Below are 13,783 nucleotides of genomic sequence, written 5' to 3' on the forward strand. Positions count from 1 at the left end.
GCTCCAAGAGGAAGTTGCCAGACTACTCAACAAGGGTCATCTCCGGGAATTCGTAAGTGACCGGGCAAAAAACCAGTTCCGAGAAAGAGAGGCGGCCAAGAAGAACGAAACGAGCGGACCGCAACATGCTATTCACATGATCTTGGGAGGCGTTGATACCCCGCAGGAACCCGTGATGAGAAAGACAAAAATATCCATCACTAGAGAAAAGCGAACTCGGGGGAACATACCCGAGGATGCCCTCACGTTCAGCGAGGAAGACACTGAGACCTTGTCTCATCCTCACAACGAAGCACTGGTAATCTCTTTCCTCGTAAATACAATTCAAATAAAACGTGTGCTCGTGGACCTAGGTAGCTCGGCCAACATTATCAGGTCGAGGGTAATAGAGCAGCTCGGACTGCTCGACCAAATCATACCCGCCACTCGAGTCCTCAACGGATTCAACATGGCGAGTGAAACGACGAAAGGGGAAATCACCCTCCCAGTCAGCGTGGCCACTACGACCCAAAATGTCAAATTTCATGTCATTGAAGGAGAAATGAGGTACAACGCCTTGTTCGGACGATCGCGGACACACTGCATGAGAGCAGTACCATCCACCCTCCACCAAATGATGAAATTCCTAACAAAGGACGGGATCAAAACCGTCTACGGAGAACAACACGCGGGAAGGGAAATGTTCGCGTTGCATGATGTGGCACCGGCACCAATACCTCCACTCATGGAAGAGATAAAGGGTAATCAAAATACATATTCGGTTAGACCCGATTAAACATAATAGAGGACTATACCGTGTCCTCGTTACAAGCGACATGGATATATCAGACCTCGGAACATCGCCGGCATATCCCACACTAAGGTACGAACATCTCCCTTTTATTTTTTATTTTTTCGCACTAACCCTTATGCAGGCGCCCGATCAAAGCAGTCAAAATGCTAACCCAGCCCGAAGACCATAAGGTTTTGAAGCATCCGTTGCACTCTTTTCCTTCGACCGAGTTTTTTCTTGTCCCGAAGAGGGTTTTACCGGCAAGGTTTTTAACGAGGCAACCCCTATGTGCTACCTTAGGAAGACCAAACAAATGTTCGAGGCTTCTTTCGCAATCAACCTCGAAAACTGGAGGGCATCCCCCCGGAAGATCATCCACTCGGAAAAGCCAAAAAATGCCAAATAGGGCCTCAATAGGAAAATGATGTACCAGGCTAAACGATCGAATGAGCCGTGTCCGTATAGCCAGGCCCCCGATAGCGGAGACATATGTACTTGTATCAAGTAATCAAAGAATACCTTTATCTAGCATCTCATACTCCAAAGGAAACTCAACATTTGTCGCAAAAACAATTCCTCGTTCAAAATGTCCTGAGCACTCGGGGACTAGCGTCGACAATTCAGCACCTGAACGACCTCCGGGTCAGGACTCCAAACTCATAAGCCCTAAACGAAGCAACACGAAAATCACGAAACATCTCCAAGGCCGAAAGTGCCCCTAATACTCGGGGACTGGCGTCAAAATCTCAAAAATGCAGGACCTCAGGGCCGGGATCTCCAAAATAGTAAGCCCTCAACGAGGCAATACGAAATCTACAGGTGACGGCTTCCGAGCCAAGGTACCCTCGATGACTCGGGGACTGTCGCCAATCGTCATTCATTAAAAATCCCAAGGCCATAAGACCCCGAGCGGGAAGACTCGGTCTCGTAAGACCTACATAAGGCAACAATAATATCTGTAAGACCTCGAGCAAGGCATGAACAATACTTGTACCAAGTATCTAAAACTGTAAGACCTCAAAGGCATGAAAAATTTGTAATACCTTACTACCGGCATCAACTCGATCCCGAAGTTTAGGCTATATATCGAACTTGTAAGACCCCTAAAAAGGCATAACCTCGATATAGACACCTACACTACTTCACTCGGGACCAAAAATGGCTCCGGCCAAGCACAAATGACTACGGTCATACGATTGTACCAGCCAAACTAACGCGACTCTGGGACGCCCGACCGTCACTATAAAATCACAGGCCATTACTTCGAATCTACTTCGAAAAGAACCAGTTAAACAGACTACCCTCGGCGTTGGCAAAAGAGCTCCGACCATGTCAGCTCCAAATCACAGGCTTCGAGCTACTCAGCCTCCGAGCCAAACCTTCCGAGGTGCTCGAACATTACCGTAAAATGACTCAAAATCGAGGTTCTCCCAAACCGATGATGGGTCAAGAAAGAATTATTTCAAAAGTCCTTAACGAGAGGAAAATAAAGCCATTAAAAGGCCGCATCGGCCCAAAGCGTAAGAGCCATTGTCGCCATCTCACACAAACATGAAAACTTAAGGGTCGATTGAGCTCGAGTCGAAACCCGACTCGGAGACTGAACCCAAAATAGTTAACTACATATGCCTCAGGGCAAAGCGTAAGAGCTGTTGTCGCCAGCCTAATGAGCCTTAGGGCCGCTTCGATCAAAGGCGTAAGAGTCATTGTCGCCAGCCCATGCAAATTCGAAAACTTAAAGGTCGAATGAGCTCGAATCGCAACCCGATCTGAGACTGAACCCAAAATAGTTATTTAAAAATGCCCTAGGGAAAAAAGCATAAGAGCTGAAATGCCAGCTTACACTGAAGGGTCACTCCGACCCGAGGCATAAGAGCCATTATCGACAGCCTAATGAGCCCCATGGCCATATCGCAAATCTAAGGATTCCTGCCAAATCAAAGACCAGTTCACCTGGCCAAATTCAAGACCGAAAGAGATACGGAAGAAATAAAGCCGCAAAGGGCTTCCTTATGCACATATACGAAAAACGCAATCTCCATCTACAAACATGCTTTGAAAATACTACATACAGATGGCAAAAGTCCACGCTCCCCCCAGGAGATACGGCCTGCCGACCTCATCTTCGCTTTCTGCAATGTCAGACAGAAGTAACCGAGCATCACGCTCGTCCGCCCTCGCTCGCGCTAACTCTTCCGAGAGAACAAATACCCTAGCACAGATCTCCTCGAGAGTTTTTCTTCGAGACTTGCAACGAGCATATTCTTTAATCCTCTCTTCATGATCGAGGGTCCTTCTCAACTCAGCTTGAGCATCAGTAGCATCCTTTAAGTGAATCACCATCTCCTGGTCAGGCTTAGTTCGGCTCATTACAGCTTCAGCTCGGGCATTAACGATCTCGGCCCTTACCTTCGAAAGCTCGGATTCGAGCTTCACAATCCCGTCCGCTTGAGCCGAAGCATTGTCACGGGCTAAACGGAGTTGGGCCTCGAGGTTTGGAACTCTAGCTAGGGCATCCCTCTCCTCTACAACCTGAACCTCCGCCAGAGCTCTAAGCTCATCATGCTCACTCTTGGCTCAGCCGGCTTCAGCCCGAAGATGCTGCAGGGCCTCCATCCTTTTCTACAACTGAAATAAATGAAGTATTAGCCTTAGAAGCCAAGAGGCGGGGCACATACTCACCCAGGGCGGAAAACTATCTGCTCCTTCAAATAGCTCTCATAATTCAAGTTCCGACTCGCCTCATACTGTAAGCATGCCAGCTCATTTTCCTTCTCTTCACAAAGGCGCCTGAGCGATTTCTCCTCGTACAAAGCTTTTCGAAGCCTGGCCTCCCGGCGAAGCAGCTCGGACTTAAGCTTATCAAAAGCATGCAAAAAGAAAACACGATAAGAAAGGGACGATATGAAATTCGGAAACTTGTGCCAAAACTCACCGCATAGTGAAGCCGCTGGACTTCCTCAAACGTCGAGCAGACATCCGCTAGCCAGGCTTCCCCGGCTCCGAATAAGTTGACCCCAGTCGAGGCATGGTTGCTAGGCACATATGACCTCGGGTTTCGAGCACCCTCGAAGTATCTCCGGCAGAAAAAGAGGACGGCAGCATAGGAGAAACCGTCATTACAAAATCAAAAACCACGGGCGCAGTCGGCTCAATAGACACTTCCACTCCGGGCCCCCGGTCCGGGTTCGCCTCACTTTGAGCACCATCGCCATGCAAAGGCATCTCTCGCTTATTGTGATATTTTGCTTCCCATCTGCCCCAGGATAAAGCTCGCCACTTGCGCTCATCACGAGTCGAGTGGGTCCCCAGCTTCCGGACCCAACCCGGCAGATCTGGAATGTCGTCCGGCACCCATGAAATCGCTGCAGAAAAGAGAAAAGAAGACACAGTTACGAGACCAGCTTCCGCCATAAGAAAAACTGAGAAGGCACGGAATATACCACTTACGTGCATAATTCCATTCCTCAGGGAATGGCATAAACTCAACGGGGATAACGTCAGCGGTCCGAACTCTGACGAATCGACTCATCCACTCCCGATCTCCTTCTTCCTCATCGTCGACAACAAAGGGAGTTGTCGACCGGCATCGCAAGGTCAGCAGACCTCGATGTTGAAAGGCCCGATACCGCCTAATAAGATGAATGAGCATGAATTCAAGACCCGCTTTCTCTGCAAAAATCTCATCAACAACACTATTTGCCAAAATTACGGGTGGATCTATGCCAAGGTCACTTGATACTTTAAACAGAAGTCGAGCACGATCCTATCAAGAGGGCCCAGTGTGAAAGGATACGTGTACACATTCAAGATCCCATTGGCACGATCCGTGATGCCCTCATCCGAGGAAAGTATCTGTAACACTACTTCCTCCCCCCAGCCGCAGTCTTTTCTCACTAACCCAAGATGCTCTTCTTCTATCAAAGAAATAATCTTCAAGGTATGCTCTCGTTGGCCCCGAATATCGGAGGGGGAACTCTCCCCTCTCTGTCCGACAGACCCCGATGTAACAGCCATGGCGACGGAAAACTCAGAGAACTAAAGCAAGGAGTCGGTGAGAGTACGCTGATGCTGAAATTGTGAAAGGCTTAACGCAGGAAAAGAAGGGTGACTACTAAGAAGGATGGGATCTCCAAAAGAGGGAAAACAACCCTATATATATATATATATATATATATATATGGAAAAAACAGCGATGGTCCGCCTACCCCAAGAGGCCAATGTAATCATCGCCAGTCCCGAGGTGGTACCCGACCTCGCGGACCTCCATAAAAGGATAGTTAGGCTCCAAGAGGCCAACGTAATCATTGCCAGTCCCGAGGTGGTACCCGACCTCGAGGACTTCGATCAGAGGGAAGTCAGGCTCTAGGAAGCTAGCAACATCCTCACCAATCCCGAGGTGGTACCCGACCTCGAGGACCTCCCTCGAAAAAAATTTAGGCTCTAAGGAGCCATCGGCATCACCGCAAGTCCCGAGGTGGTACCTAACCTTGAGGACCTCCATCAAAAGAAGTTAGGCTCCAGGTAGCTGACAACATTATCGCCAATCCCGAGGTGGTACCCGACCTCGAGGATCTTCGTCAAAAAGAAAAAAGGTTAGGCTCTAGGAAACCGACAACGTTATTGTCAATCCCGAGTTGGTACCCGGCCTCGAGGATCACCACCAAGAAGATCTTAGGCTCCAATAAACTGACGGCATCATTAAAAGTCCCGAGGTGGTACCCGACCTCGAGGACCTCCGCCAAAAGGAAGTCGAGCTCCAAAGAAACAAGCATTAAAACTCCACCCATATGGGCTAGATCACAGGATATCATCTAAATTCAGGTAAAAACCTCGTTTGTGATCTACCTGCAACACCTTAGGGCTATTTTGCGCTAAGTTCAAAGTAAGTTTCCGAGTGGCGCAGGTTCGAACGAACCCTCGCTCGGGGACTGCCCTCGAGAGCTTAAAGACAGACCCGATTCTAGGGATCCCGAGCGAATTTCACTCGAAGAGAATTACAAGGCCTAAATACTGTTCTTGAATATCTGAAGATTTGAAGTGTTATCCTCATTCAGCCCAAAGTAAGGGTTCCGACGACGTGAGTCTATCGGTCCAATCCGGGTTTGGTCCGAGGAAAGGCAAACGGTTCTGCGAGGAGCCGTGCTAGACAACCAAAGGTCAAAGAAATACACTCCCACTTGGGCTCGGCGTCGACAACGACCGCTAGGATCATGCATTCAAGGTTTCCGTAAGGAGAAATAAATGGAAAAATAGCAAGCTCCCAAGATAGAATTGAAGAAACATCTTTGTATTCATGAACATTCGATTACAACAGCCCGCGAGGGGTCCTTACATATGATTACAAAAGCCCACGAGGGGTCCTTACACAGAAACAAAGAGGTAAGAAGGCACACGTATAGTAGAAGCCTAGAGCCTAGCCTATTCTCCAGGGACCATCCTCGGCAGCAGTATACTCAAGCACCGCTTCCTCAACGGTCTCATCCCGGTCCGCCAAAGTAGCACTTCAAAGGAGAAGATGAAGAAGAGGAAAGTGGGAGGAGCAGAAAGGGATGAAAAAATGCCATAGCCCGATAAAAGGCTCGGTGGGCGTCGGCCTTGCTTGCACGGCTACTTTGAGTCCACTTCTTGGGACATAATGTCGGGCAAGCTACCGGCTGGAGGTACCACTTTGCCCCAGGAAAAGCAAAAGAGGTGAAGTGCCACACCAGGCCGGGGAAGAAGGGTGAGCAGCGGTGTATAGTCCGGGCGCCCTCGTGAGCAGCAGTGTATAGTCCAAAGATCTTTTCAAAATGGAAGAGATCGGCCTCCCTGTCTCACCACCTCGAGCCATTGATGATAGTAGCAGAAACAACAACAACAACAAATTGGTGCAATCTCGCTCGACCAAGAAAGCCCTTGGAGAGGGCTACGGCATGATTGATGAAAACGCCGCCATACGGCCCTAAGAGCGCAGGGCTTAAGCATGAAAAATAACAATGGATAGGGATAAGAGAAGGTCGAAAGACTAATCTGAGGACACTTGTATAAAGAAATGGTTCCATGAGGTCCCCTTTTATAGGGGTTGGCAGCGTAACCGGCGACCCCATTGATGTTCTTGAAAGACGTATCGGCAGGAGCAATCGTTGCTTTTTTGAAAAATGGACTAAAGATGATATTATTGTTCTAAAGAAAAAAGGTCGGCGGTGCAGTGAATAACTCTGGAAAAGTGGACTGGCGGGATGTTCCGGTTATCACAAAGGCTTGCACCTTCAGTATGACGTCATCACGGGAAGTCCGAAGAGTGGGATGTCAAAATCATTTCTTATCACTCCTCTCTAAGAAACGCGGGGAATATCTGTATACAGTGAAATCAGAGAGTCCAATTTCTCGTCACTAAGGCACTCGGAAGATCACTTCGAAGGCTCGAGGTTGCGGAACCACCTCGAAGGCTCGAGGCCGCGGCCGAGTATCTCTCCTCGAGGGTCGACAACGCTCGACCCCAGGGCAGTAATGATCACGGTAATGGGGGATACGGGGGTCCCCAAGACATGCAGCTAGGACTGACACAGCCTAGCGGGCTACTCAGAACCCAAATCAGGGCGTCAGTCAACCGTCCCATCCCCATATCTATGTAATTAATGTATTTTGTACTATGCGGAGATTTCCCTCCTATATAAAGGGAGTCCTTCTCATTTTGTAAGGCGGGTTTATCCAATTACTCCACATGAAATATAGAAGAACATTCTCTTTTCTCTCTAACATATTCTCTTGATATTATTGCTCTCATTTATTACCTTCATACTTGTTCTTCATTTATTGTTTATCATTGGCCATAGAAAGCCTTCGTTGATTATCTTACAACTGTTAGCCCTTCCCCGTTTACCCTTAATAGCTCGAGCCCGAGCCCTGAAATCAACCTCGAGACCCCGTATCGGTCTGCCCGAGGCCCAGATTGGCTAGCTCATTGGTTTGATTATAGCTCTATCTTTAGCTCGCATTTCGTCTCTAAATTCCATACACATAGCATCATCCGCATAAACAACTAGCATAAAAATAGATCACGTATTTTTAGAGTCCCATCAACAAATTTAATTGTTATTATCATTTTCACGGTAAACAATCTTGAATTTGTAGGAAGTAAGGATTATAGGAGAGATACTACCCGTTTTTATACAAAATAAGCTTTTCACTCGTTGTGCGATAGTTGTGCCTTTCATAACTTACTGATAGTATTATTATCGTTGTTGCTTATTAAGGCGCAAAGAGTCGAGTTCAACTTGGTGATTGGAAAGATTGTGATAAGATATGTTAAGGCTAAACCTTTCCTTTATTTTGGAATGATCCCATAAGTACATGCATTTGATAACGAGGCACAAATAGAAGTTCTTATTCTTGAATTTATGTACATTGTCCTACTCTCATAAGTTACAACATTCTCCCTTATCGGGACTTCATATTCAGTTTAGTATTGTCTTCTTTCAGCCAAGAGAGCAGAGAGTCCATATATATATATATATATATATTGGGCAACCTATAATCAGATGGTAAGTTATATACCGAGCCTACTGCGGCCAAGCGCCTATGAGCGAGCCTAGAATGGCTGAGATACAGAGCCTAGTATGGCCGAGCGCCTATGAATGAGCCTACAACGGCAGAGCAGTTACAAATACTAGGCCTTATAAGGACGGACAGCTATTTCACTTACTATATTGAGAGAGTTGAGTTAGTATCAGTAGGTAAGCATATCTTCTGATTATCTTTAACTCCCAGTTACTTTCAGTTATTATATTATTAGTTCTGTTTCAGCATTCAGTTATTCTGTCGCCTTACGTATTCGGTACATTATTCGTACTGACGTCGCATTTGCCGAGGGCGCTTGCATTTCATGCCTGCAGGTCCTGATTGATAGTTGGAAAGACCCTCCCAGCAGACATAGTCAAACATCAACCTTGTTGGTAAGCTCCACTTCCTCGGAGTTACCAGGTCTAGACGTTGGAGTCCATTTTATATATACAACATTGATGGGTAGGTCGAGCCCCTGTCCCGACCATGGTACAGTTCAATTATCTCTATAGGCTTCTAGACGAGTCTTGTATATTCGTATATCGGTAGATGTTCATGGCGGTTTCGTCTTCCTGCACAATTATATATATCAAATTTTGGGTATGTTTACCCCACAGATGAGAGAGACGTTATTTTCAGACGATTCACAATATGACCTCATCGACCTAAGTTGAGGGTTACCCTCTAGAGTTCACAATTACAGAGTGGTACGCTCGGGCCGAGTATGGCACAGTGTGCCGGCCAAGCTTCTTCAAGTTCGGCGCGTGACAGACCTTCTCGTGTGAAATAACTTTCGGACGGCTCGGATCTAGCCAAAATAACTTAATATAACAAATAAAAGCCATAAGAAACAATTCCGGATAATAAAGTTTCGATGTTTAATGAAAACAAAAAAGACAACCCCGAGCCCGCACCTCGGAACCTCACAAAACTCAAAAAATTCGAACACCTATTCTGATACGAGTCCAACCATACCAAAATTATCCAATTCCGACATCTAATTTGCTTTCAAATCATCATTTTATATTTTAGAACGTTTTTACAAAAAACCCCAATTTCTCCAATTTGAATCACTAATTAAATGATAATAACAAAGATGGAATCATAAAATATAACCGAATCCGAGTCAAGAATACTTACCCCAATCCAAATGGTGAAAATCCCCCAAAATGGAGCTCTCTAATAAAAAAGGTGAAAAATATCATAACCCACCGAAATAGAGTACTTTTATTCTGCCCAGGGATTTACTCATCACGATGGCGGCAAATGTTTCGCGATGGTGAATCACAAAACACGAACTACCAACATGACCTCTACGCAAACGCAAAATGTGGTCATGAACGCGATGACCCAGACCACAGCAACATCATGAATGTGTAAGCTCTCTCGCGAACGTGGAGAGCAAGCCGCCGATAACCCCCCTCCAAATTTTCTTATACGCGATTGCGGTACATACTACGCAAATGCGAAAGCAACAATCTCCCCAGCTTCGCGAACGTGGTCACATCTATTCGACCGCAATGAACAAAATGCCCGATTCCACAATAATTCTACGCGAATGCGGAAGGACAGACGCGAAGGCAAATAAGAAAACACCAGACACCAGAACAACAATCCAAAATAGGAGGAAATGGCCGGTTGCCTATCCGAAACACAACCGAGGCCCCCGAGACCTCATCCAAACATACCAACAAGTTCTATAACATAATGCAGACTTGCCCGAGGCCTCAAATCACTTCAAAGAACATCAAAACCATGAATTGCATATTGATTCAAGTGTAGTGAACTAATTAACTCCCAACTTCTAAAACTAATGCCGAAACATATCAAACCAATTCGGAATGACCTCAAATTTTGCATACAAGTCCCAAATGACACAACGGAACTATAGCAACTCCCGAAATCACAATCCAAACCCGATATCAACAAAGTCAACTTCCGATCAAACCTCTCAACCTTCAAAACCTTCGACTTTCCAACTTTCTCTAAAATGCGTCAAATCAACCTATGGACCTCCAAATACAAATCCGTAAATACTCATAATTTCAAAATCACCATACGTAACCATTGGAATCATCAAAACACTATTCTTGATTCATCTATACAAAAATCAAACTCCGGTTAATTCTTACCACTTATGTTTCTAAAACAAGAACCATTCTTCCAAATCAATCCTGAATCACCCAAAAAGTAAATCTGACCATACAGGCAAGTCATAATACACAATACAAAGCTATTTGAGACCTTAAGCCACCTAACGGGATGCTAATTCTTAAAATGGTCAATCTCGTCGTTACATTGAGTTAGTCTTGGGATAAACATGCGGGTGGTATTTGCCTTACTTATACCATGTTATTTCATTTACTATGCCTTCCATTCTTTAGATAGATAGTTTACTCTTTGACTATTTTCTTTAGTATTTATTGCTTATGTTGAAATTATTGTGATATTGGAAGTTGAGTTCGCGGAAGTTGTTGATCAGTAGTTGGTACACTATTTCTTATGTATTGACACTATTGTTGAAGTTGAAATATTCTTACCTCCTTGCTTGATATTCTTGTTGTTATTGTTTCTTGGTGAGGAAGAGTGAAGAGAACGAAGCGTATTGACGTGCCTCATTTGCATATTGATATCATTGATTGAGCGAATGCGAGGAAAAAAGCACGAAGGGTGATGTCGTGCACATGATTATTTATCATGAGGGGTTACAGAACAAAGGGTGATGCCTTGCATATGCATTATCAAGTGAGGATAAGATTAAAAGCACGAAGGGTGATGTCGTGCACATGATTATTTATCATGAGGGATTACAGAACAAAGAGTGATGCCTTGCATATGCATTATCAAGTGAGGATAAGATTAAAAGCATGAAGGGTGATGTCGTGCACTCGCATTATTCTGATATGGTGAGGATGCGAGTAAAAACACGAAGGGTAATGCCGTGCGAGTTTGTTGAATTTGTTGTTTTACTTGATATTTGGTAATGTGAATTTTGACTTGCTGGTTTCGTTTCCCATTTTGGAAAGGGTTTTACTTCTTGATTCTTTATTTACTATTTTCTTTATTGTCCCCTATACTTGCGCTTATCCCGTTGTTTCATTTGACTCATTACTTGTTATTCCTTTATATATATATATATATATATGTGTGTGGGGGGGGGGTGTATATGTATAATTGTACAAGTTTATTGTAAGTGTCTTATCTTAGCTTCGTCACTACCTGTTCGAGGTTAGGCTCGACACTTACAAAGTACATTTGGTCGGCTGTACTCATACTATACTTCTACACTTGTTGTGCATATCCTCACATAGGTACCAATGGAGCCCCGAGAGGTGCTTAGCAGATACTTCGTTGGTTATTCGAGGTAGAGCTGCATCCTATCTGCAAGACTTAAATCATTATCTTACCTTTGTTGTTCTTTACTCATATAGTGTTGCATTTCTTTCAGAACCTTCTATTTAGTTGGATCTAGAAGCTCATATACACGTGACACTAAATCATGGGGTGGTCTACATTAGTTATTGGTTTTAGAACTCTATTATGTTATCAAAGAGGATTTTTACGTTATGTTATTGATCAATTGTCAAATATTTATTGCTTTTTCTTTCGTATTATCTTTTTTGCTGACATCACTGGAGAGTAGTGTTAGGCGCCATCCTGACCCTAATTGGTTGGGATGTTGGGTCGTAATTAGTTGGTATCATAGCACTAGGTTGACTAGGTCTCACAGGTCATGACCAAGGTTAGTAGAGTCTTGAGAATCGGTACGAAGACGTTTGTACTTATCTTCTAGAGGCTATACGTCTATCATTGATTTTGAATTATTCTATTCTTATTCTCTTAGAGATGGTAAGGACACGTACTGCATTAGCAGCTGATCTGGAGCCAATGCCCCAGACTACAGCCACTACGAGGGGTAGGGGTCGGGCCAAGGTAGAGCTAGGGCTCAACCTAGAGCATGCATAGCAACACTTATTGCAGAGCCTCGGATGGAGCATGATGATGAGGTCCCTGTTCCGATCGAGCCAGTTGGACTAAATCAGGTTCTAGAGGCGTCCATTGCTACCCTAGTGCTTCAGGACACCCTAGTCTGCCTAGTTAGTCATATGGAGAGTGTGGCGCAGGCCGGTGTGTTTTGTGTGGCACCAACCGACTCTCAAGTCGGGAGAGGAGCCTATACTCCTGCTACTCACACTCTAGAGAAGATGACTCATGGGTATCTGACCGTTGCAGTTCTATTAGATAGGAAAGCTCAGCATGTTATTGCTACAGAGTCTGGGGAGGTACCCGTGATGTCAGCCGAGGGGATGAAGAGGTTGGACATGTTTACCGAGTTAATTCCCTATCGCTTTTGTGGTACACTTTCTGAGGACCCCCAGGATTTCATAGACCATTTGCGCAACATTGGTATAGTGGAGTCCAACAGAGTTGACTTCACAGTGTTTCAGATGCATGGCTCTACCAGGAGGTTGTGGTAGGAGTATGTTCGGGGTAGCCCGACAGGTTCACCTTCTCTCACTTGGGCTCAGCTCTCACAACTATTCTTGGAAAAGTTCATCCTCTTCACTCAGAGAGAGGACTTCCCCAGTCAGTTTAAGCGCCTCCAATAGGGTAGAATCACCGTTTCTCAGTATGAGACCAAATTTGTGGAGTTAACATGCGATGCAACTATCCTCATCAATACAGAGAGGGAGGGGGTGCAAAGATTTACGGATGGCATTACTTACGACATCAAGCTATAGATGGCCGGTGAGATTGAGGATGATATTTCTTTCACTCGAGTTGTGGAGATCTGTAACACCCCGAAAAAATATGATGTACTTAAGCGCTAGTAAGAAATGATGTGTGCTAATTATATTATTTGGTGTGCGGACGAGTACTATTAGTATTATGGATATCAATTTGATATGATAATAAGTGTACTAGGCATATTATGAGTGATATTGGTTCTAAGGAGAGCCCTAAGTCTAAGTCAAGTTGAGAAATTACATGATAGACTAAAGTTCCAAATGAGTACGCACAAGATCACACTTTAGACGAGTATATCTACATATATATAAGGGGTTATGTGATGAATAATATGTCAAATGAAAGTTGTTCGAGTCTAGTTTCTAATGCTTCAAACCGTTTGTCATTTGGACACTCCTACAAGAAGTTATAACCAAATTACCAAAAGCTGGCAGAATGTGATTTTGCAGCCAATTGTGGGACCGCAAAATAATTGTGCAAACCGCAAAAGCGGTCTACAAATCGCAAAATGGTCGCAGACCTATCCCGTGCAGCCCAGTTCTAGGCATCAGTTTTGCGGTCCATTGTGCGACCCGCATACCCATTGTGCGACCGCAAACCTGAGTTCGGAGGGTCCATTTTCCTATTTTCATAACCCGACCCCATTTTGATAAATAGGCTTTGGGGCTTATTTTGGGGCAATTATATGAAGATTTTAAGGAGAGGTAAGAGCATTTT

This window comes from Nicotiana attenuata, chromosome 11 (assembly GCF_001879085.1).
Source record: "Nicotiana attenuata strain UT chromosome 11, NIATTr2, whole genome shotgun sequence".
Classification (NCBI taxonomy): Eukaryota; Viridiplantae; Streptophyta; class Magnoliopsida; order Solanales; family Solanaceae; genus Nicotiana; species Nicotiana attenuata.